Here is a 23364-nt window from a genome sequence, read left to right as displayed (position 1 = left end):
TGTTGAAATAAGTCTGACTTCCTTGAGAAAGGAATTCATGACCTTGACTTGACTCGTTACCGTCTCTACTCCTATATGAATTGCTATTGCTGTTTTGAAAAGAATTATGTTGAATGTTACACGACTTGGATATTCACAATAAAATTTCTCTATCAGTATTAAGCTAATAGTAAATTGTTGGGTTCTAGAGTCAGACAGGCCCCAATTTGAATCCAAATACTGTAAAAGTTACCTAATGTGGTTAAGAAGAATCATAAGATTCTTCACTCATAAAATTGAGATAATACCTGTGTACCAGTTAAGAATTCTCTTGAATAGCATATAGTAGACTATCCAAAACAGCAGTGGCTTAAACACATATGGATTAATCTCTCTCATAAAAGAAATACAGGTAGAAGCAGTCCAAAGCTCTTGGTAGGGTAGCTCCAGGAAGTCATCCAGAACCTAGGATCCTTCTATCTTTCTGCTCCCCCATGCTCAGCACTGGCTTCCATCCTCAAGCTAATAGTTCACGCTGGCTGCTGAGTCATTAGACATCACATCTGCATTCCAGAGAGTAAAAAAGAGAAGGTGGGGGTAGAGGGTGGGCTCAAAAGGAAGCATCTCCCAACAGCCTAAGTTCCACACAACAGTTCTGTGCAAATCTCACTGGCCAGAACTCAGTCACATAGCTGCATGAAGCTACAAAGTAGGCTTGGAAATGGAATCTTTTAGCTGACACTTTGTCACTTTAGATAAAATTGGGGTACAAAAGAGGAAAAGGAAAATTACATTGGTAGCTAACCTGCAGTTTCTGCCACAATGTTCCTCACAGGATTACTGTGCAGATTAAATGAGTTAATCCATGTTAAATTCTTAGCACAGAGCCTGATCCATTGTCAGCACCCAGAAGCTACCATTACTACTGTTAGCCAATGGCCAGGGACATCAGATTCTATTATTTAAAACTCATTAAAAAGGAAATTATCTGTAATTCTGGAATATGTAAATTGCTTTATTCTATTTGGTACTGATTAAATTTTAAAGGCAAGGATTTTTTTAAGTCATAAACAAAATATGCAGGAAAAACAGTTTAAGCCAGTAGTTAAAATTTATACTTTGGAGAGCTTGTAAATGAATACAAACTTATGAAATAAAAGATCCAAAACTGGGAAATGGCAGAAAGCTAAATATATAGGGGAGGAAAATGGTTTCCTTGAATTCTAGAATAATTTTTATTAAAAAAGTGATAATAGACTGTGGGCTCTTTCTCGTACTTCACAGATTTTCACACAGTTCAGTCCAAGTGCTTATGTGGGTGGAGAATGAAGGGGAAGCAGCAGTGTTCCCGTTCCTCCTTAGATGTCTCTAGTCTCCACTCACTGACTTTTTCTATTTTCTCCACCCTTTCCTTTTCTCCCTTTTTCTCCTATTTCTTTTCTCCTTTTCTTTACATTTTCCTCTAGGACTCTTCTGTCTTGCTACTTTGCAATGTTTTTGAGGTTTGATGCAAATCATAATCAATGTTCTTTATTCCTTTTTAGAGGATACATGATCCTAAATCACTGTTTCCAGGCAAAAGATGGTGTCAGGTTCTCTCAGTGCTAATTGTCTCTTTTAATGCTCTCTCAAAACTAAAATGGAGACATTCTGCTAGGAACCTAGTGGCAAAATAAGTTCAGTATCACACAGACCTAGGTGTGTGCCACCTTATGGGAAGTGAGTTAACTGTTATCAGCCTCAATTTCCCTTTCCCTAAAGCTGATATAATAACAGCATATGTTACGTAAGGGCTTCTGTTAAGGATTAAATATGGTAATGTAAGTAACTTCATAGCATGACAAGAAACATGGAGCAAATGTTAGCTCTGATAATGATAATGATAATAATGAAACTAGATACAGGAAAGCCATAGCCAAGCTTCTAGCATCTATACAATATTACTGTTAAATGATAATTATTCTACTATGCTATTAGATCAATAAGAACTTTCCACATGGAGCAAAACAAATAAACAAAAACTCAAAAACAAATAAGCTACATTTGATTCATCTATTGGGTAAACTTTATTACCTGATAGGATACTGCGAATTGGCCAAAGTCTGTCCTTGTGACTATAGTCCAACAGCCAATACTGTTATACATTTTCTGTATATGAAATACAAAGTCAGGAGATTGGTTCAAGATGGTGGAATAGAAGGACGTGCTCTCACTCCCTCTTGTGAGAACACAAGAATCACAACTAACTGCTGAACAATCATCAACAGGGAGACACTGGAACTCACCAAAAAAGATACCCCACATCCAAAGACAAAGGAGAAGCCACAATGAGACAGTAGGAGAGGCGCAATCACAATAAAATCGAAACCCATAACTGCTGGGTGGGTGACTCACAAACTGGAGAACACTTATACCACAGAAGTCCACCCAATGGAGTGAAGGTTCTGACCCACACATCAGGCTTCCCAACCTGGGGGTATGGCAATGAGGAGGAATTCCAAGAGAATGAGACTGTGGAGGCTAGTGGGATTTGACTGCAGGATTTTGACAGGACTGGGGGAAACGGGGACTGCACTCTTGGAGGGCACACACAAAGTAGTGTGTGCATCAGGACCCAGGGAAAGGAGCAGTGACCCCATAGGAGACTGAACAAGGCCTACCTGCTAGTGTGGGAGGGTGTCCTGCAGAGAAGGGGGGTGGAGCTGTCTCACCGTGAGGACAAGGACACTGGCAACAGAAGTTGTGGGAAGTACTCCTTGGCTTGAGCCCTCCCAGAGTCCGCTAATAGCACCACCAAAGAGCCCAGGTAGGCTCCAGTGTTGGGTCGCCTCAGGCCAAACAAACAACAGGGAGGGAACCCAGCCCCACTCATCAGCAGACAAGCAGATTAAAGTTTTACTGAGCTCTGCCCACCAGAGCAACAGTCAGCTCTACCCACCACCAGTCCCTCCCATCAGGAAACTTGCACAAGCCTCTTAGATAGCCTCATCCACCAAAGGACAGACAGCAAAAGCCAGAAGAACTACAATCCTGCAGCCTGTGGAACAAAAAACACATTCACAGAAAGATATACAAGATGAAAAGACAGAGGGCTATGTACCAGATGAAGGAACAAGATAAAACCCCAGAAAAACAACTAAATGAAATGGAGATAGGCAACCTTCCAGAAAAAGAATTCAGAATAATGATAGTGAAGATGATCCAGGACCTCGGAAAAACAATGGAGGCAAAGATCGAAATGATGCAAGAAATGTTTAATAAAGATCTAGAAGAATTAAAGAACAAACAAAGATGAACAATACAATAACTGAAACGAAAAATACACTAGAAGGGATCAATAGCAGAATAACCGAGGCAGAAGAACGGATAACTAACCTGGAAGACAGAATGGTGGAATTCACTGCTGTGGAACGGAATAAAGAAAAAAGAATGAAAAGAAATGAAGACAGCCTAAGAGACCTCTGGGACAACGTTAAACGCAACAACATTCGCATTACAGGGATCCCAGAAGGAGAAGAGAGAGAGAAGGACCCGAGAAAATATTTGAAGAGATTATAGTTGAAAACTTCCGTAACATGGGAAAGCAAATAGCCACCCAAGTCCAGGAAGCACAGAGAGTCCCACACAGGATAAACCCAAGGAGAAACAGGCCAAGACACATAGTAATCAAATTGGCAAAAATTAAAGACAAAGAAAAATTATTGAAAGCAGCAATGGAAAAATGACAAATAACATACAAGGGAACTCCCATAAGGTTAACAGCTGATTTCTCAGCAGAAACTCTACAAGCCAGGAAGGAGTGTCATGACATATTTAAAGTGATGAAAGGGAAAAACCTACAACAAAGATTACTCTACCCAGCAAGGATCTCATTCAGATTCAACGGAGAAATCAAAAGTTTTACAGACAAGCAAAAGCTAAGAGAATTCAGCACCACCAAACCAGCTCTACAACAAATGCTAAAGGAATTTCTCTAAGTGGGAAACACAAGAGAAGAAAAAGACCTTCAAAAACAAACCCAAAACAATTAAGACAATGGTCATAGGAACATACATATTGATAATTACCTTAAACGTGAATGGATTAAATGCCCCAACCAAAAGACACAGGGTTGCTGAATGGATACAAAAACAAGACCCATATATATGCTGTCTACAAGAGACCCACTTCACACCTAGGGACACATACAGACTGAAAGTGAGGGGATGGAAAAAGATAGTCCATGCAAATGGAAATCAAAAGAAAGCTGGAGTAGCAATACTCACATCAAATAAAATAGATTTTAAAATAAAGAATGTTACAAGAGACAAGGAAGGACACTACATAATGATCAAGGGATCAATCCAAGAAGAAGATATAACAATTATAAATATGTATGCACCCAACATAGGAGCACCACAATACATAAGGCAACTGCTAACAGCTCTAAAAGAGGAAATCGACAGTAACACAATAATAGTGGGGGACTTTAACACCTCACTTACACCGATGGACAGATCACCCAAACCTAAAATTAATAAGGAAACAGAAACTTTAAATGACACAATAGACCAGATAGATTTAATTGATATTTATAGGACAGTCCATCCAAAAACAGCACATTACACTTTCTTCTCAAGTGTGCATGGAACATTCTCCAGGATAGATCACATCTTGGGTCACAAATCAAGCCTCAGTAAACTTAAGAAAACTGAAATCATATCAAGCATTTTTCTGACAACAGCACTATGAGATTAGAAATCAATTACAGGGGAAAAAACGTAAAAAACACAAACACATGGAGGCTAAACAATATGTTACTAAATAACCAAGAGATCACTGAAGAAATCAAAGAGGAAATCAAAAAATACCTAGAGACAAATGACAATGAAAACAGGACGATCCAAAACCTATGGGAAGCAGTAAAAGCAGTTCTAAGATGGAAGTTTACAGCTACAGAAGCCTACCTCAAGAAACAAGAAAAATCTCAAATAAACAATGTAACCTTACACCCAAAGGAACTAGAGAAAGAAGAACAAACAAAACCGAAAGTTAGCAGAAGGACAGAAATCATAAAGATCACAGCAGGAATAAATGAAATAGAAACAAAGAAAACAATAGAAAAGATCAATAAAACTAAAAGATGGTTCTTTGAGAAGATAAACAAAATTGATAAACCATTACCCAGACTCATCAAGAAAAAGAGGGAGAGGACTCAAATCAATAAAATTAGAAGTCAAAAAGGAGAAGTTACAACAGACACCTCAGAAACACAAATCGTCCTGAGAGACTACTACAAGCAACTCTATGCCAATAAACTAGACAACCTGGAAGAAATGAACAAATTCTTAGAGAGGTATAACCTTCCAAGACTGAACCAGGAAGAAATAGAAAATATGAACAGACCAAACACAAGTAATGAAATTAAAACTGTGATTAAAAATCTTCCAACAAACAAAAGTCCAGGACCAGATGTCTTCAGAGGTTAATTCTATCAAACATTTAGAGAAGAGCTAAAACCCATCCTTCTCAAACTCTTCCAAAAAATTGCAGAGGAAGGAACACTCCCAAACTCATTCTATGAGGCCACCATCACTCTGATACCAAAAGCAGACAAAGATACTACAAAAAAAGAAAATTACAGACCAACATCACTCATGAATACAGATGCAAATATCTTCAACAAAATTACTAGCAAACAGAATCTAACAACACATTAAAAGGATAACACACCACGATCAAGTGGGATTTATCCCAGGGATGCAAGGATTCTTCAATATACGCAAATCAATCAATGTGATACAGCATATTAACAAATTGAAGAAGAAAAACCATATGATCATCTCAATAGATGCAGAAAAGGCTTTTGACAAAATTCAACACCAATTTCTGATAAAAACTCTCCAAAAAGTGGGCACAGAGGGAACCTACCTCAACATAATAAAGGCCATATACGACAAACCCACAACAAACATCATTCTCAATGGTGAAAAACTGAAAGCATTTCCACTAAGATCAGGAACAAGACAAGGATGTCCACTCTCACCACTATTATTCAACATAGTTTTGGACGTCCTAGCCATGGCAATCAGAGAAGAAAAAGAAATAAAAGTAATACAAATTGGAAAAGAAGGAGTAAAACTGTCACTTTGCAGGTGACATGATACTATACATAGAGAACCCGAAAGATGCCACCAGAAAACTGCTAGAGCTAATCAATGAATTTGGTAAAGATTCAGGATACAAAATTAATGCACAGAAATCTCTTGCACTCCTATACACTAATGATGAAAAATCTGAAAGAGAAATTAAGGAAACACTCTCATTTACCATTGCAACAAAAAGAATAATATACCTAGGAATAAACCTATCTAGGGAGACAAAAGACCTTTATGCAGAAAACTATAAGACGCTGATGAAAGAAATTACAGATGATACCAACAGATGGAGAGAGATACCATGTTCTTGGATTGGAAGAATCAACATTGTGAAAATGGCTATACTACCCAAAGCAATCTATAGATTCAGTGTAATCCCTATCAAACTACCAATGACATTTTTCACAGAACTAGAACAAAAAGTCTTAAAATTTGTATGGAGACACAAAAAACCCCGAATAGCCAAAGCAGTCTTGAGGGAAAAAAACGGAGCTGGAGGAATCAGACTCCCTGACTTCAGACTATACTACAAAGCTACAGTCATCAAGACAATATGGTACTGGCACAAAAACAGAAATACAGATCAATGGAACAAGATAGAAAGCCCAGACATAAACCCACGCACCTATGGTCAACTAATCTATGACAAAGGAGGCAAGGATATACAATGGAGAAAAGACAGTCTCTTCAATAAGTGGTGCTGGGGAAAATGGACAGCTACATGTAAAAGAATAAAATTAGAACACTCCCTAACACCATACACAAAAATAAACTCAAAATGGATTAGATACCTAAATGTAAGACTGGACAGTATAAAACTCTTAGAGGAAAACATAGGAAGAACACTCTATGACATAAATTACAACAAGCTCTTTTTTGATCCACCTTCTAGAGTAATGGAAATAAAAACAAAAATAAACAAATGGGACCTAATGAAACTTCAAAGCTTTTGCACAGCAAAGGAAACCATAAACAAGACGAAGAGACAACCTTCAGAATGGGAGAAAATATTTGCAAACGCATCAACGGACAAAGGATTAATCTCCAAAATATAGAAACAGCTCATGCAGCTCAATATTGAAAAAACAAATGCAATCCAAAAATGGGCAGAAGACCTAAATAGACATTTCTCCAAAGAAGACATACAGACGGCCACGAAGCACATGAAAAGATGCTCAACATCACTAATTATTAGGGAAATGTAAATCAAAACTCCAATGAGGTATCACCTCACACCAGTTAGAATGGGCATCATCAGAAAATCTACAAACAACAAATGCTGGAGAGGGTGTGGAGAAAAGGGAACCCTCTTGCACTGTTGGTGGGAATGTAAATTGATACAGCCACTATGGGGGACAGTATGGAGGTTCCTTACAAAACTAAAAATAGAATTTCCATATGATCCAGCAATCCCACTACTGGGCATATACCCAGAGAAAACCATAACTCAAAAAGACACATGCACCCCAATGTTCATTGCAGCACTATTTACAATAGCCAGGACATGCCTAAATGCCCATGACAGATGAATGGGTAAAGAAGATGTGGTACATATGTACAATGGAGTATTACTCAGCCATAAAAAGGAACGAAACTGGGTCATTTGTAGCGACATGGATGGATCTAGAGATTGTCATACAGAGTGAAGTAAGTCAGAAAGAGAAAAACAAATATCGTATATTAATGCATATATGTGGAACCTAGAAAAATGGTACAGATGAACCAGTTTGCAGGGCAGAAATTGAGACACAGATGTAGAGAATAAACCTATGGACACCAAGGGGGGAAAGCAGCGGGGGGTGGGGGTGTGTGTGTGATGAATTGGGTGATTGAGATTGACATGTACACACTGATGTGTGTAAAATGGATGACTAATGAGGACCTGCTGCATGAAAAAATAAAAAATAAATCATATATTCCTTGGGGGGAAAAAAAAAAGTAATACAATGTCTTATTCTCAGCCTTCCACCATTTGGTATAACTCAGAAAGATATCATCTCTCTGTTTAATTATTTCTTTGTATCTTAAAATTATTTCCTTATTGTTCATCATTCTGCAGACAGAATAATCCAGACTTTATCAGGTAGTATATACAGTATCAGTCCTCACTGATATACCTTTAGTCTAGTTAGTGTGGGTATGTTTATTCTTTGCCTGACCATATGAAATAAATGCTCCCACTCATTCAATTCCTTCCAAAGCACATATGGTGTTTTTCTGTCTAACAGTCCTTTTCCCAAGGTACTGACATATCTTGACAGACTTTCCCTATCTCTATCAAAAGCAAAGTTTCTTAAACTGTTTTGGCTGATGGATGTTTTTGAAAATCTGATGAAAAGGATAGATGTTTTATCTGGAAAAAAAAATGACCGTGCCCCCTCCGAACTTCATATGTGAAAATCTTCCCATGGTGATGGTATTAGGAGGTGGGGGCCTTTGGGAGGTGATTAAGTCATGAGGGTGGAGCCCTCATACATGGAATAGTGCCCTCATAAAAGAGATCTGAAAGAACTCCCTAGACTCTTCCACCACGTGCAGATTAAACAAGAAAATATCCTGGAAGAGGGCCTTCACCACACCATGCTGGAACCCTGATCTCAGACTTCCAGCCTTCAGAACTGTGAAAAATAAATATTTCTTGTTTATAAGTCACACAGTTTATGGTATTTTGTTATGGCAGCCCAAACAAACAAATTGCCAAGTGGCTTTTCTCCCTTCCCTTTGGCCCTTTTTTCTCCCCAGAAACTATACCTTTCAGAGACTGCCTCTTCAAATCCTACATACTTTCAAACTCCTTCCTGTTGTCTATGCTCTGATCTACCAGGCACATTTAGTATTTCCAGACCTCCTAGGGTGGCTTAGTCTTTCTGGTGGTAGGTTTGAATCAACCCTAGGTCAATTCTAGCTCCCATCTTCCCTCTCCCAGAATGGTTCCATGCCTCTTTTGCTTACTGCAAGGCTTTGCTCTAGGAGGTGCTGGATGGTAGCATGAAACCATAGGCTGGATTTTGCTGTTTCAGACTTCTGTCTTAGAATTTATATGAATTTCATTATTCTCTGTCTCTAAATTATGCTGAAGGTATTGTTTTATTTTATCCTCCTTGTTCATCCATACTGTTTTTGGAAGAAATATTAGGAAATATGGACATAGGCAGCCACCATTGTCTTCAACTACCTGGAATTCCTCAGAGATAATTCTTCTAGCAGTGTGAAGAATGGATTGGAAGAGAGGCTAAAAAATGGAAAGACTCATTAGGAAGCTATTTTAATAATGTAAGTAAAATATAGTGAGGGCCATAATTAACTTTGTAGATGAAGAGGATATGGTGGGTTTAGATGATATTAAGAATTTGGTAAGTGTCAAGCAGCAGAAGGAGGGAAGGGTGACCCCCTACGTTTCTGGCTTAGCCATTGAATATCGTTATGGTAGAACCATTCTGAAATAAAGACAATAGGATGAGGGCTGATATGGGCGGGTAGAAATTGTATGTAGAAGGAGTTCAATGAATTCAATTGCAGAACTAGGAGTTTGGGATGCCTGAGAAATATCCAGGTGGATTTGCTCACTGGGGATTTAGAAATACTGTAACTAAATACTGTTAAATATTGTAACTAAAGATAGAAATCTGGGAGTCCACAACATAAAACTGTTAGGAGAAACTATGTTCACGTGTGGAGTTTTCAAGGAAAATGGAGTAGAAAAGAGAAGAGGAAAGGATGCCAAGATGAAAGCATCACTTTCATGGATGGTGTAGGCAGAGGAAGAGACCTGGAAAAGAGAAGCCAGTGACACAGGGGGAAAACAGAAGAGGCCCATCTTGGAAGCTGAGGATGAAATCAACTCCTTGATGGAAGAGTTGGTGCACCTTCTAAATACTGAACAGAAAATATAGAAGGAAGTGAAGGTATGAACATCAAGTTGCTTGAAGACTTAAGATGTATTGAAGTTTTCAGCATTAGGAGGTCACTGATGATGTTTGCAAAGCACATTTCTTAGAAGCTGGTGAGGATGAATATCAGGTTACAGTGGGGTGAGGGATGAGTAAGAGGTAAAGAATTGGAGACAGAAAGTATAGACCCCTTAAATCTATAGTGCCTCATCCACTACAGTACATGAAAAACACAATAAGGGCAATAGTGAAAATAATACACCTAATAATATTCTCATAACATTTAGCACTCCTGATCTGTGGCACTTCTGACTATATGTGTACCTACCTTCTTTCTCATTTTAAATGGAAAGTTCCTTTACGTAAGGATACGTATCTAAATCGTGTTTGTATCATTCAGTAGTGAGCAACCTATGATGAATTAGTAAGGATCTGTGGGCCAAATGAATGAACCAATGGAACAATTAAAGAGCCAAGACTCAACTCTGTTCCAAATCCTAGGCATAATACTTAGTCCCTGTTTCCAGGTGCCACTTCCTATAAGGATGTTTAGCCTCCAATTTGAAACAATGAAGAGATTCTGACTCTTAACTTATTTTATGACGATGTAAATGACAGTCTCTGGCAGCCACCGTAGAGGAGCCATTAGGATACATGGAAGACTCTGACAACCAGCTGGGGTCTGTAAATGGCCATTCTGAGAGCCTTCCTTGAAAGGGGCTTTCAAATCCTAATGTGCTTCACCATTTATCTGTTCTTGTACAAGTAAAGAAATATTTTTTCATATGTAACTACCCTAAGGCACTTATTTAATTTTATTACTGCTCTCTGTAGTGCTGCCAGGCAAATATTCTTTGAGCCTATTTTGATTAATAATGCCGTTTGCATTTGTTGTTTGATTTCCAAGCCCATCTCGAAGTGAGACTCCAGCGTGGACCTCCAGATCTTCTCCACATCAGCTCTGTTTTGAAAGGCTCTGATTGATATAGGTTTCAGAGAACACACCACTGAGTATGAATATAAAAGCAACAGCATGTACCCAGAGCCGCAGAAAGGAAGAGAAAACATCCCAGAGCAAATGTGTTAGAGCTTAGTTTTTAAGGAGAACCAAAGGACAAATGTGGATCGAAATATCCAATGCATGATTTCATAATCCTTTTGACTTTAACCCCAGGTATGGCTTCCAACATAGGCCAACAATTTTTTTGAAAGCCAGATAAAGAAGTAAAACAGAAAAGTTTCCGTTACACTGTAATCCAAACATATGGACATACTTAATTTCTCCAGCTGGCTTTGGTGGCCATATTCTTAATATATTTGCATGAAATTAGCTTGAACGCCTTAAATCCCCTATGATTATTTGGGTAGAGATGTGGTAGGCAAGCCCATGTTTCTCTGTGTCATTTCAGCTTAATTCTCACTCTCCATCACGAGTTACACCTCCTATGTGTGCAATCCTTTGTTCTATGCCCCACTGGTCCATTGAGTCACACACAGATACTTTATTCTCTCAAATTCCTCCAACCCAAGGTAATGTGTATTTCAGATTTGACTTAAGAATTTAGAGATAACAAGGAGAGAGGTAGGTTTACTTAGCTGTACAGCAGGACAATGACTTAACATTGACTATTAGATACCTCTGGCCTTAAAACTCTTTGAACTTACCTAGGGAATTTGTGGTGGCCATTTTTCCTGCTAGGATTTTAGCATTGCAACATGTTGCTGCCCCCATTTCTCCTCAAACCAAGCTCACTCACCTGGAGCTCCCACCCAATGTTCAGATAATTTCTGCTGCAGAAGTGTTTAGCTAACCCTCTGTTTTATCACAAACCATCTGCTCATGCCCAAAGGGCCTCATCCTCATATTTATGACCAAACATGACTCTTCTCTCCCTAGAAGGAGTTCTGTGCCAACCTTTAAAGTGATACAATTTTTTTTCTTCCTCTGCTACTTCAAACTAAAGCTTGCACGACTTGGGCTCTCTGTTACAGATATTCTGTACTTACATCATCACATTCTCATAAAAAATAAAAAAGAGATAGAAGGACATATTTGACTTCTTTTGCATTTTCCTCCAAAAGGATTTATCCTAATCCTTCCCATCTTGAATGAATCTCTCCTTCAAAGGTCCCAAGAAAATGGTTAAAGAAGGAAAAGTAGAAACCTTTAGTTGTGAGCACCTCCCCTTTCAGTTCCCCAACCTCCATCTTGATTCACTATATCCAGAGGGTTTATTATATCCCTGTGATGGTTAATTTTATGTATCAACTTGCCAAAGCCATGGGTGCCCAGATATTTGGTCAAACAGAATTCCAGATGTGCCTGTGAGGTTGTGTTTGAATGAGATTAACATTTGAATCAGTAGACTGAGTAAAGCAGATTTGCAGTACATGAGATAGTTGTATCATGTTAGATTTACGACTTTTCTTTATTTGGAGATTAAGTATGGTTTAAGGAGGTATGCATGGGTACCAGTTTGAAAAGAGGTAGACTTGTGATAGTTAATTTTATGCACCAACTTTTTTTTTTTTTTAAGATTTTCACTAACATTTCGTTTTATCCATTTTAATGTAAGCAAATTTTTTAACAACCTAAACAACCAAAATACTTGGTATATTTTGCACCTGATTTGAAAGATATATAATTCTATTGAATAAAAAGTTTTCAAAACACATCTTTTCAATCTACCATACCTTAACACTTTACATAAAGCTGCATTAAGATATTTAGAATTTCTTAATACTGGGAAGACCGTGGTCTCTCCTATCCATTCCCACAGTATCCAACACTGCATATCATGCATAATTTTAAAATTAAAAAAAAACTCGGGGTGCCCAGATGTTTGGTCAAATATTATTCTGGGTGTGCCTGGGTGTGCTTTTTAATGAGATGAGCATTTGAGTCAGTAGATGGAGTAAAGCAGATTGCCCTTCCTAATGTGGGTGGCCCTCTTCCAATCAGTTGAAGATGTGAATAGAACAAAAAGGCTGAGAAAGAACTCAGTAAGAGTGCTCTACTCTGACCTGACAGCCTGAGATGAGACATTGACTCTCCTGGTTCTCTGGCCTTTGAAACTGAATTGAACTGGAACTTACACCAGCCACTGGAACAGCTGCATGATATTGTTATAAATCTTTTTCAACTTTTCTCTTTACTCCTACCCAAATCACACATACACACTCAAAAATGTCCCTATTCTAGATTCTCATAATTTGAAGAGCCAGCCTCCCCAGACTGTCTGTTCTCACCTAAAAGTATTTTTTTTATTTTTATTTTTTTGTGAATAATGCCCATCATGGAAATGCCTGTTGAAGTTCTATTATCACAACCAGTAATGGCCCATTTCAGTCATAGGTTTGCTCTGAGGGCAAAATCACCATTGCCCTTACATCACTCTTTTAGCTCATCAGTTGTCTTTCCTTTTATTTTATTTTATTTATTTTTAAATTGTCTTTATTCAGATGATATGATTTTTTTTTTTTTTTTGGCCGCACTGTGCGGTTTGTGGGATCTTAGTTCCCCCACCAGAGATTGAACTCACGCCCCCTGCATTGGAAGCACGTAGCTTTAACCACTGGACCACCAGGGAAGTCCCGTCACCTAAAAGTATTAAAAAGTCCTCCAATATAACAGTTGAGAGTTTCACCACTGCTTGATCTCCTCTAAGTAATACACCACGGACATTCTCTTCACAACATTATTATCTCTGCATTTCATTGCCCAGTGCATTCTGTTTTTGAGCATTTGACTTACAAAGATCCTAGGTGATTGAAAAAGGGACTGGGAGAAGGAAGAAAAGGGGAGGGAGGAGTGGTCTCTACGAGGCCATTTAAATAAATGTCAGCCAATTCTCTGAGCACAGGTGGGCATCTCCTGGACAAGTTCAAGCAGCAGTTTTTGATGAAAACTCTCCTGGCATTGACAAGAACTGCTAATGAGGCCCCCCAGCACCAGGAACACAATGAGCTTGCTCAAGTGGCACCAATGGCCTGCACGCCTTGGCTTGTCTCCCTCTCTGCTTACTGGCACAGGAGACTGAGTGCTTTCAGCAGTCTCCTGGTGCTGACTATTATTTCTGATGTCACTGCCAAACACTTCCAGTGTTTGGAATTCAAACACTGAAACTTGTCTCTTTCTCTTTGCACTCCTGCCACAACAGTCTTATTCTCCAGGCAATGTGCATGCTCTGACTGACTAGGGGAAGACTCGTGTACAAGGAAGTTCACATTCAATATTTCACTGTACGATCTCACTGCATAAAGCACCTACATTTCCCACTGCACACATTCCCCAGTAAGCAGTGGACAAGTAAGTGGCAAAATAAGTGAGAAGAAGCAAATTTAAAGACAGGAGAGTTTCCACATAGGTCTGTATAATTAAGGAGATCTTTAAAAATGGAGAGGGGAATAGAAATCTGTAAAAGTTAATTCCTCAATTATTTGGTTATTTCTACCTCCTCATCCCCAAGCCTGTCTTCTGTTCTTTAAGAGTATAGATAAATCCACAGATAATCTTAGATGGCTTTTGCTTCAGGGTCTAATCCTCGGGATCGTTTCAGGAGAGTTTCCTCTCGGTCTAGTAAAGATTCAAAACAATCCATGTGAGCAAATCACAAACCACTTATCTGGTTAGTGCTCTTAGTCTTATCCCCAAGTTTCCAACAGAGCTTTGGTTACCATTTGGCAGGGAGAGTTGTGCCTATTAGGGCAGATGGGATAAAGCTGAAGGGAAGTGAAAAAAACTAGGTGTTGGGAGAATAGGGAGGCTTAGAAGTGGTTTGTAGGTCAGTACAGGTATCAACTGTCACAAGAACTGCCAGCCTGCAATGGCCACCTGTTCTTTGCTGTCCTGAAGATCAGGTGTTTTGCAGTTTCAATGGGGACATGACTCATGCAATATTAACTCAGCAACAATTTTCAATATCTACTTTGGTGCCAGCCTCTGTTCGAGATACTGGAGCTCACATTCTAGTGTTTGCAGAGACATACACAGTGACTCTATTATGCTGATTCTTCTGTTCTGCACTAACATGGAGCATGGCATATTGTTGTGCAAACGTTGCTCCCCAGGACTCAACAATCCTGGGCTCTACTTCATGAACTTGCTTTAAGCAGGTCTATAGTTTATTCAGTGCATAAAGTCTCATGTTTCTCATGTGTAAAATGTGGATATTAGTTTAGCACCTTAACACTTAAGTCCTTATAAAGAGTAAATACAACAATGCATTAAAATACTCAAGGGAGAATCGACTCAAATGAAAATTTAAAGGTACATTCAAGAAATACAGGAAAACAATCAACAGAATGAAAATGACATAAAGAAAGAAATGAAAAGGATCTGAAGGAAAGCAGTGGAATAGATGACAGGCAAAGAAGGAATAACATACATATAATCAGAGTCACTGAAAAAGAAAAAAACACAATGGAACAGAGTTAATATTCAAAACTCTAATCCCAGAAAAGTTTCCCAAAATATAAAAAGAGACCCAAATATACACATTGAAAAACCGCAAAAAATTACCTGGAAAAGTGAACGCACATCAATCAATTCTGAGACGTATTCTAGCTAAAACTATTCAATTTCAAAGATGAAGATAAGATCCTCAAGACATGCAGGCAAAATGTCATATAAAGATATCTGACTTTTCAAAACATAAGAAGCAAGGCAACAGTGAGACTTCATTTTTTAAAAATTCAATGAAAGAATACATGAACCAAAAATTTTGTATCCAGCCAAGCTGTCCTTCAAATAACGAGGATGTAAAACAAAGCCAATGAGCAATTTTCAATATACAAGAACTTAGGGAATTCTGTACAAATCAGACCTTTTTGAGAAATTTACCAGAGTACTATTTGGCAAACTATGGCCCAAGGTGCTGTTTGGTAAGGTACAGTCACACTCATTCCTTTACATAGTGCCTGTATCTACTTTCACACTATGATAGAGTTGTTGTGACAGAAACAGTTTATGGTCTCTTGGTCTACATAGCTCCAAATTTTTACCATCAGGCCTTTTACAGAAAAAGTTTGCTGACCTCTGCCAACTAGAGGATGAGCTTTATTCAACCAAATAATAATGAGGAAAACTTCAGCAAAAGGACTGAATGCAAGCACTTTAAAATATAGGCATATAAGGGACTTCCCTGGTGGTCCAGTGGTTAAGACTCTGCACTTCCAATGCAGGGAGCACGGGTTCAGTCACTGGTTGGGGAACTCAGATCCCACATGCCACGTGGCTCAGTCAAAAAAAAAAAAAAAAATGGAATATACATATAAGACTAAAATAATGTTGGAGGTGAGAGTGTAAGACTAATACCCAACTGTTATATATTGTGATAAATCAGAAATGTTGCAACTAAAAATGGGAAGAGAGGGAAAAAGAGGAAAATATAAAAAGTTCCCTGTTGTATAGGCGATATGTGGATGCTAAAGGATACTTACAAAATAAAATGAAAATTGATAAGCTAGGTGGTAAAGGGTTAAATAAAGAGCATTCAAAAGATTACCACTAGGTTACCACTAGACAAAAATACAGACCTTCCTGTATACTCCCCCAATTTTTTTAAATGAAAGAGCAAACTATATGCAACTTATACAGAAATACTCTCATAGGGCAACACATGTAATGAGTAAACTATACATATCACAAAGAATTGAGACCAAACATATCAGTCACAAAAATAATTGTGAATGAGCTTAATTCACTGTATTACTTTGCTAGGGCTGCCATAACAAAACACCACAGACTAGGTGACTTATACAACAGAAATTTACTTTCTCATAGTCCTGGAGGCTAGAAATCCAAGATGACGTTGTCAGAAGGTTTCGTTCATTCTGACCTTGGCTTGTAGGTGGTTGCCTTCTCTCTGTGTTCTCACATGGTCTTTCCTCTCTACATGTGCATCCCTGGTGTCTTTCTTTATGCCCTAATCTCCTCTTTTTATAAGGACACAGTCAGATTGGATGAGGGCCCACACTTGCAGGCTCATTTTAACTTAATCTTTTACTTAAAGGCCCTATCTTCATATTCAATCCCATTCTATATAATGGAGTTTAGGGCTTCAATATGAATTTTGGGGTAACACAATTCAGCCTAAAACATTCACCTACTAAAAGAAAAAAGATTTTCTAGTTGGCTCACAAAATAAAACCCCTTTATTGACCCCATTCAAGTTTGAAATTTGAAACAGACACATTCTTTAGAAGAAATAGAAAAAAATTTTTTTAAAAAACTGATAAAACAGCACCAGGCCTAGGGATTTTTACAGAGGAATTTTACCAAATTTCCAAAGACCAGATAGCCCTAATACTCTAAAGTTATTACAGAGCATTGAAAAGGAAGAAAACCTTCGTAATTTCCCTTATGAAGCAAGAATAATAATCTTATTTAAACCAGAAAGAGTACAAGGGAAGAAAATTAAAGACTAACTGCACTCATAAATAATGGTGAAAAATTTTTAAACAGAATATTAGTAAGCAGAATCCAGCACCACATTAAGAAAATAATACACCGTGACCAAGTGGGATTTAATCCCAGAATGTAAGGTTAGTTTAATATTAGGAAATCTATTAATATCATACACCGTACTATTAAATCTAAGGGGAATATTATGATTATCTTCAGAGGTGCTGAAAATATCTTTGACAAAATTCAACACCCAACTATTGCTTAAAAAAAAAAAGCCTGAAGGAAATAAGAACTGAGACATAGATATTTTCTTAACATAACATATGTGTGTACCTTACTCCTTAAGCTATTATCTTATTTAAAGGGGAAATACTGCATGCATTTCCACTGTCTCTTTTCTTAGTTGATATTGTACTAGAAATATTAGTCAATACAATTAGACAAAAGTAGTTGACAAGAGAATAAGAATGGACAAAGGAGTGATATTATCTTTATTTGCAAATGATATGATAGTATACCTGAAAATCACCAGAGAATCAATGACAAACTAACTCAAACAATAAAATAATTCAGTGAAGTAACAAACTATAACATTAAGATACAGAAATCAATAGTCTTCATATAAACATGTAATAAATAGTTAAAGGACATAAAGATAGAGAAAAACCCATTTAAAATCTTATTTTAAAAGACAGAATACTTGGGAATAGATTTAACATAAAATGTATAAGATCTCTATGAGGAAAATTGTGAAACAATCCAAAAGTCACAAAAATAGACTTGAAATAGACATTTCCTCTTCTTGGATAGAGTACCTCGACATAAAGATGTCAGTTCTCCCTCAGTTAATATATAAAATTAATACAATTCCAATAAAAATGCAAAAATGCTTTTTTGCAGTTAGACAAATTGCTATTAAAGTTCATATGGAGAAACAAACATGCAAGAATCACATGAAAAAAATGGCTAAAGAAAAATTATGAGCCCTATGGAGTTATTAAAGTCCATAATTGGATGCAAATGCACATGGTGGACTTCCCTGTTGGCACAGTGGTTAAGAATCTGCCTGCCAATGCAGGGGACACGGGTTCAATCCCTGGTCCGGGAAGATCCCACATGCCATGGAGCAACTAAGCCCATGCACCACAACTACTGAGCCTGCACTCTAGAGCCCATGAGCCACAACTACTGAGCCCATGTGCCTAGAGCCCGTGCTCCGCAACGAGAAGCCACCGCAATGAGAAGCCTACACACCACAACGAAGAGTAGCCCCCACTCGCCACAACTAGAGAAAGCCTGCATACAGCAATGAAGACCCAATGCAGCTTAAATAAATAAATAAATAAATAAATAAATTTATAAAAAATGCACATGGCAACTTAATATATGACAAAGACAGCATTCCAAATCCCTGGGTAAACATGGATGTATTTAAATAAATGGTGGTGGGTCAACTAAGGAGCCATTTGGAAAGAAAAAAAAAAAAGATAAAGTTGGACCCATATCTCACACCTTAAATAAGAATAAACTCCAAATGGATTAGGAACCTAAATGAAAAAAATTAAACCACAAATAATAAGAGAAAACACGGATGAATTCCTCTTTAACTTCATCATAGAGAAAGGCTTTCTAACTATGACTCAAAATTCAGAGGCAATAAGAAAAAGACAGGTAAGTTTGACAACATTTTTTTTTTTAATTTGCATGGAAAAAACCACCATAAACAAAGTCTAAAGGAAACTAACCAACTAGGAAAAACTACTTACAACATACACCTCAGACAGGCGGCTAATATCCCTAGCATATTTTTTAAAAACCCTTAAAATTAAGGGGAAAAAACCAAAAACTCAATAAAAATGTCAAAAAATATGGAGACTTCCCTGGTGGTGCACTGGTTAAGAATCCGCCTGCCAACGCATGGGACATAGGTTCGAGCCCTGGTCCGGGAAGATCACACATGCTGCAGAGCAACTAAGCCCGTGATCCACAACTACTGAGCCTGCATTCTAGAGCCCGCAAGCCACAACTACTGAGCCCGTGTGCCACAACTACTGAAGCTCTTGCGCCTAGAGCCCAGGCTCTGAAATAAGAGAAGCCACCACAATGAGAAGCCTGCGCACTGCAGCAAAGAGTAGCCCCCACTGGCCGCAACTAAAGAAAGCCCTTGTGCAGCAACAAAGACTCAACACAGCCTAAAATAAATAAATAAATAAATAAATTTTTTGAATGTCAAAAAAAATGAACAGACATTTCTCAAAAAAAAAAAAGATATAAAAAATTCTCCTCAAATAGGGAGAAAATATTCAAGCTCACTCATAATGAGAGAATTGCAAGATGTCATTTTTGATCTATTAGAGACTGGAAAAAAATTTTAAATACAATAGAACGTTCTGTTGGTGAGACTATGGGGAAAAAGACACTCTCATACATTACTGAAAGAAATGCAAATATATATAGCCCTTCGACAAGTAAATTAACAATGCCTAACAAAAGTATATATGCACATATCTTTCAGACCAACAATCCCACTTTTAGAAATCTACCCTCAAAACACACTTCCAATAATACAGAAATACATATGCATAAGGTCATTCATTGTAGCATTGTTTGTAATTACTTAATATTGAAACAACCTAAATGTTCATACATAGGAAAGTGGTTGAGTAAACTCTAGCACATCTATACAGCAGAGTCTTATGCAGCTATAATAAAAGAATTAGGAATACGCTTATGAACTGATATAGAATGATTTCAAAATTATACCGTTAAGTGAAAAAAACAAAGCACAAAAGAGGAGGCAAACTTCACTTAAGAAAGAAAAGGAATATAAGAAAATACACACGTTATCTGTTCATCTATGTGAAATAAATACTGGAAGGATAAACCAGAAATTAAAAACAATGTATTACCTATAAGGACTGGTGAAAATTCTTGTAAGAAGTGGGAAATGGGAACAAGGTAGCAGGAACAGGAGGGAGTGATGCTTCTCTGAGTAGATATATTTTTTGTATAGCTGTAACCCAGGGACCCATAGTAATGTTTCACATACTCAAAAACGGAAAAAAACAAACAAAAAACAACAATAAAGCCAACCAAAATGGGTAAGAACCCAAAACAGGATACAAATACTACAAAAGAACTCTAAATGTATTACAAATGAATAGTAACCACATTCATTTGTGATAGGGAAGAGAAAAATTAACCCAGGTAACTTTGGAAAACAATGTCTAAACCGGATATAGCATGACCAAAAAACTGTACATAAGCGTTGTTATCTAGTTGATAAAAATCTTTCTCACAGCGATATAAGTTAGGAGTTCAGAAACTATCTATGGGTACACTATATTTAAACAAATAGGTAACCATATGGGAGCTAATAAGAGCCAGGTTTCTCACTGTTGGAGCAAAGGAAGAAATCTAAAAATGAACACTTGTTATTAAATTGGAATTCAATATCTCAGAGAAAATTCATGGTTTTAATATATATACAAGGAGATGGATACCTATATATAGATATTTGAGTATGCCTGAATTAGTATACATATATATGTATATGTGTGTGTGTGTGTGTGTGTGTGTGTGTGTGTGTGTGTATATATATATATATATATATATATATATATATATATATATATATGACATCCCAGTAGCAATGCACACACATAGTGCCCAGATCTTGGTTTCTAAACACTATCTTCCAATAAAAAGAACCAGGGATCCTTAGGGAAATAGTTGATTCCAGGACTGGGGCAGTGAAATATAAGATAAAACTAAAAATTATGTAATATCAGATAGTATGAAAGTATTCAAAAAGAAATACTTCTCAAAAACAGGCACCAATCTGAAGCAATTCATAATGGCCAAAACTAGAATAATTTGAGCCCCCTCCCTCAAAAAAACAAAACAAAACAAAAAAGTATTAAGTTATAACCCATAAAAAATAAATTTCCATGAATCCATAGTGATACAAATATACAATCAATTAAATAAATGCATAAGGAAGAAGAGATAGCTCTTTAATACAAAAGTCCAATTAAAAATATAAAGGGAAATATAAAATCACCACTGGCAAACACCACAGTAATAACTGTTGCAGACAAGATCAACAGATAGAAGCTAAAATTACTGATTAAACATTTGAAGAGAAAGTGGATTTGCACAGTATCAAATTAGCACCCAAAGATATTCATCATTACAAAGGAAAAAATATTAACTTTACAGTGGAGGAATCTGGCAGAAGCCACCTTAAGCAAGTGATCGAGGTCAACATCCCCAATAAAGAAACTTATCAATATCATGAACCCCATGATATGATGCACTGAGAAGGACATAATATCATTTCTGTGATATTCTTGTCAAAACGCATAACCTCAATTCAATCATGAGAAAACTTCAGACATCCATAAATTGAAGAAGATTTGACAGTCATTGATCAATAGCCTTCAGTAGTATCAAGATCATGAAGGACAAGAAACGACTGTTATGAAAGATAAGGAAAAACTGAGGAACTATTACAAACTGCAGGAGACTAAGGAGAAATAAAATTTTAAAGCAAAATGGGATCCTGGATGGAATTCTGGAACAGATAGAAAACATTAGTGGAAAAACAGGTCAAATTCAAATAAGGTCTTTAGTTCAGTTAATAACCTTACACTAATGTTCATGTCCTGGTATTAGTAGTTGCAATGTGGTTAAGAGTATGGAAACTGCAAATTTTCTGTAAGTCTAAAATTACTTCAAAATAAAAGGTTTAAAACAAAAATGACTGGACTCTTGATTTATCCCAAGAGCAATGTCCAAAATAAATCTAATTGTTTCTTTTTGCAACCCAAAGTATTGGAACTATCCTATGATTTATCCTTTAAGAGTCCTGGTTGTTCAACTTTCCCTGTGAGTGTATACACCGCTGCCTATAGCTACCCAATAAATACTTTGTTGTTGTTGTTCAAGACACCAAAATCAACTTCTGTTTGCTGGTAGTCAAAGAAACATAACTGACATTGGAGAGTTATGTTTATAGGACAGACTTTTAAATTCCCTTCAAGGTTTAGTGTTTCCAAGTACAAGTGGAAAATTAATTAAAAGAAAAAATTAAAGCAGGTTCTTACGTGAGCTTTCTTTTTTTCTTTCATTTAATATAAAATGCTCGCAAACTGCTGTCTTAAGAACAAAAACAAGCTTTGAAATTTAGGAAAATTCTTAATAATAAATACAAGGATGTCAATAAAAGAAGTGGTAATAGAAGACAAAGTTGACTTTTAATAATAACTTTTACTGCTCTCAATTTTAATATGCCATGACTTGACTTCTGTCTGACTATGCCTGGGAGCTTCTTCTGCACTTTGCTATATAAACCCAGGAGTGATGTCAGAGTGGAAGGTATTTACTTTTCTCATTGTGAGTCTTCAAAGCCCAACTTTCTGTCTTATTTTTCTCTTCACTCCTGTCTCTGCATCTCTTGGCATATACTGTGGCCCCTCAAACCTTTCTGTCTCCACCAGAATTCAAGAGCATTAATTAAAAAAAAAAAAAAGTTAAAATACCTTCTACCTCTATGAGTTTCCAATAAAAATTCTCTGATTCTGATATCGGTCTGTATCAGAATGTAAATATATTTAGTGATAGGACTAGATTCAGAACAAGGCAAAATTGTGAGGAAACTGAAATTTATCCACACTTCTTACCCTCATCTTCATTTTTTATTCACTCAAACATTTATTTATTCATTTGAAAATTATATACCTATAGACAAATGAGAATACACCCACTAGGATCTCATACTTTGGCAGGAAGACAAACAAGCAAATACAGTATTATATAAGGGCTATAATATTTGTACAAATATTCTTTGATTTAAAGAATAACAATCTGAATAAATTATGGGCTTTTAATTTTAAAGTATGCATTTTAGCTTAATAACAGTAACAACAGCAAAAAAGAAATGATGGTC

General features: G+C 37.0%; 2 long non-coding RNA genes across 2 annotated transcripts in view; one reads left to right on the top strand and one right to left on the bottom strand.

The window, feature by feature from the left end:
• Window positions 1–10263, top strand: part of LOC309609804 — a 526304-nt gene extending 516041 nt beyond the window's left edge. The window contains exon 2 of the long non-coding RNA XR_014233589.1: window positions 5062–10263. This is a non-coding gene — a long non-coding RNA (uncharacterized lncRNA). The remainder of the gene's footprint in view (window positions 1–5061) is intronic.
• LOC309609802 overlaps window positions 1–23364 on the bottom strand; it is a 194979-nt gene that overhangs the window by 152857 nt on the left and 18758 nt on the right. The gene's annotated exons all lie outside the window — the stretch shown is intronic.

Source organism: Balaenoptera borealis (assembly GCF_965194805.1).
Source record: "Balaenoptera borealis genome assembly, chromosome: 13".
Classification (NCBI taxonomy): Eukaryota; Metazoa; Chordata; class Mammalia; order Artiodactyla; family Balaenopteridae; genus Balaenoptera; species Balaenoptera borealis.
Note: the sequence above shows the minus strand (reverse complement) of the source record. Positions and strands in the feature narration are given on the sequence as shown.